Source organism: Mirounga angustirostris, unplaced genomic scaffold (genome assembly GCF_029215605.1).
Source record: "Mirounga angustirostris isolate CCGP_5_RB_7025 unplaced genomic scaffold, mMirAng1.0.hap1 SCAF_4, whole genome shotgun sequence".
NCBI classification, from domain to species: domain Eukaryota; kingdom Metazoa; phylum Chordata; class Mammalia; order Carnivora; family Phocidae; genus Mirounga; species Mirounga angustirostris.
This window is the reverse complement of record NW_026991712.1, coordinates 24,898,218-24,901,622: the sequence shown is the minus strand read 5'-3', so window position 1 is coordinate 24,901,622 and position 3,405 is coordinate 24,898,218. Positions and strand designations below refer to the sequence as shown.

At 37.6% G+C, this 3,405-nt stretch overlaps 1 non-coding gene across 1 annotated transcript; it reads left to right on the top strand.

Annotated features, from left to right (window-relative positions):
* The first annotated feature begins 2,742 nt into the window (after positions 1-2,742).
* LOC123860623 (U6 spliceosomal RNA) lies at positions 2,743-2,849 on the top strand. Its single transcript, XR_006794750.1, has one exon. It is a non-coding gene; the product is annotated as a U6 spliceosomal RNA (small nuclear RNA).
* The last annotated feature ends 556 nt before the right edge of the window (positions 2,850-3,405 follow it).

Sequence of the window (3,405 nt, the reverse complement as noted above, 5' to 3'; positions counted from 1 at the left end):
GAAAGCTTTTTTGGGGAGGAAGGGGACTCATATTTTCATTGAGATACCTTCACATAACATAAAATTCACCACCTTAACCATTTTAAGTTGTATAATTCAGTGCTATGTAGCATACTCACAATGTTGTGCAACCATCACCACTACCTAATTCCAGAAAGTTTTAATCACCCCAAAAAGAAACCCCATAGCCATTTTAAAAAGTAATTTCTCATTTTCCCCTGCCCCTTTCCCCTGGAAACCACTAATCTATTTTCTGTCTCAATGGATTTGCCTATTCTGGACATTTCCTATAAATAGAAACATACAAGTATATTAGTCTTTTTCTAGTAAATTTAATGTTTGGCCTTCCTTAGGGACAGTTTCTATTTATTGCTTCCCCCCCTCCTGTTTATGGACCATAATTTCTTGTTCATTTGTATGCATCACATTCTTTGTTGAAAACTGAATATTTTTAATATGATAATGTAGCAACACTGGAAATCAGGATATCTTGAAACCCCTACCCCTAGGGTTTGCTGTTGTTCCTTGTTGCTATTGTTTGGATATCTGGTGACTTTTCTGAATTAATTTGTAAGTTATCTGTTCTCTGTCATGTGTGGCCCCTAATGTTTGTTAGTTTAGTGGTGAGCTAGAGGCTGGACTAAGATTTGCTTAAACACCTGTAAACAATAAATTCCCAGTCTTTGCCGGTGGCCTGTGTGTAGTTGGGCATACCTTCAACACTTAGTTAAGCAGTTTACAACTCTGCCTTAGACTTAACTTCCTCCCTGTGTAGATCCTGAAGGTCAGTCAGAATGAGAGCTTAGGGCCTTCTTAATTCTTTCTTGAGCATGTTCCTTGCTCTGGGAATTCACATGATTTTTTAGATTCCATGAATATATTGGAGCTTTTAAAAACATGTTTCCTGGGGCACCTGGGTGGCTCAGTCGATTAACTGACCGACCTGATTTCAGTTCGGGTCATGATCTCAGGTCCTAAGATCAAGCCCTGGGTCAGGCCCCATATTGGGCTCCATGTTCAGCAGGGAGTCTGCTTCTCTTTCTCTCTCTCTCTCCCCCTGCACCTCCCCCCACTTGTGCACTCACTCTCTCTCTCGCTTTCTAAAATAAACAAATCTTTAAAAAACCAAACAATAAACATATGTTTCCCCAGAGCATCTCATTCCTAGTCTTCTCTCCCAAGCTTTTTCATTAGTAAGTGGTTTTCTCCAAGTGTTATCCATTGTTTCAGAAAGCTAATACATCTCCCTATAAATGTTTTTGACAAATGCCCTCAAAAGCTGCCACAGTTCCAAGTTAGGCAAGATAAAGGCAAACCCCTCAGCTGATATTCCAGAGAGCCATTAGACAAGTCAAAACAAATAGCCACAATTCTTTGTGAATGTGGTCTTTTCTGTTCCCTCTGGTACTGGTACCTGTACAAGGGTTGTGGATTAACTAGGAAATGTGAAATGAGAACAGCATAAGTTTGGGGTGCCTGGGTGGCTCAGTTGGTTAAGTACCTGAATCTTGATTTCAGCCCAGGTCATGATCTCAGGGTTGTGAGATCAAGCCCTGCATCAGGCTCACACTGGGCATGGAACCTGGTTGGGGTTCTCTCTCCCTCTCCTTCTGCCCCCCCAAAAAAGAACAGTGTAAGTTAAAACAACACAAAGCTCTCTGTTCTTACCAAGATTCAGATGTACTTTTCTTAAATCTTGCCCTCATTGTTGCAAGCTTTTGGTCTGTTTCCAGAATTCCAAAAAGGTTGATTCTGACAGTTTTTATAAGATTCCATTGCCTTTATGGAAGGGTGAACTTTTGGATTTCTTTACTCTGCCATTTTCACTGACAACACTAGAAAAACTTTTAAGATGATGTTATAATTAAGCTGTGTTTTAAAGATCCAACAGGAATTAGTCAGGTAGAAAGTTGAGAGAACAAACCAGATAGAGCATTTTATCAAAAGGCCCAGAAGTACAAGGAGAAGGCTAACATGTGCTGGGAATTGACCCTAGTTCAGCAAGATTGAATTATAGGATACAATTAAGTAAAAAGACATGCATTTTAGAGGAGATAGGATGAAGATTCAGAGTTTCTTATGCCATAATACAATATTTGGACTTAATTTGAGCAATGTGTATTGAATTATTTAAAGCAAACTTGTTAAAAACTAAAGCAGACTTGTTAAGTCATTTCTGTAAGCATTATGGAAGATGGATAGTTTGGGAATGAATTTAGGCAAGGAATCTAGTAAAGAGACTAATACAAACATGAGCATAAGGGATGATAAATCAAACTGAGGCTGTGACTATAGAAATGGAGAGGAGAGAGTACTTAGATACTTAGTTCTTAGAGTAGGAGACACTTAGGAGCTAAAATTGGTAAATAGTAACCTCCAGTTGTTTCAGTGCATGAGGAGAGGGAAGGCATGGCAATAAGGAATAAGTGTAAGGAAAATGTCTAGAGTGATGCTGATAATTTTGGCTTCAGAAAAGTGAGAGGGCACTGATACCATTCACTGAAATTAAGGATACTCAACATGAGGTAAATTTGGAGAAGAAAAGGAAAGCTAGCTGGAGTCAGATTTGAATATTATAAGATTAAGTGGTTCATGAAACATGCAGAGACATATTCAGTGGACCCTGGAAGAAACAGGTTTGGTGCTTAAGAGGGAGTTTGGAGCTGCCAAAGTAGATTTTGGATAGCTAAGGTATATATAAATGATAAAGATAAACTGTGGGTATAAATGAAGTCACTACAAGTAAAAATGTAGTACTCACTTTAGCAGCAGTTGGAACGATACAGAGAAGATCAGCATGGCCCCTGCACAAGGATGACGCACAAATTCGTGAAGCATTCCATATTTTTTAATCTATGGTTATAGTATTTTGTGAATGATCTTTTAAATAAAAGAAAACCTTACAGAAAAAAAGGAATAAAAATATAGTGAAAGATGATGATTAGGGCTACCCTAGAACTCTTTAACAATTGAATAGATAATTTATTATTACTATTCCTAGTCAAATTGCATCAGACAACAAAAGTCAATGAAAAAGTTTATTCACAAATAATATATGAAGCGAATATACTATTCTTTCTTAACTTTAGACCTGGTGAAGTTTTCATATAGTCCAGAAAATTTTCTGATGGAAGATTAAGTCTGGAGGGAGAGTTTTGTTCCAATAGTATAGAATTCAGAGTTCTCATTTATATGGTAGAACAGTTTACCTGGGATAACCATTGATTTGTTCTCTTTTTTTAAAATCTAGGTCATCAGTATGAATTTATTTTTTAATATTGTGAGCTGCAAGAAAATTAAACTCCTCTAAGAAAACAAGCCAAGAGAGTCCCAAAATATAATCAGGGTGGAAAACTGCTCTTGGGGAATGTGAGGTATAGTTAAATCCCCCAGGATGAGCCTTAT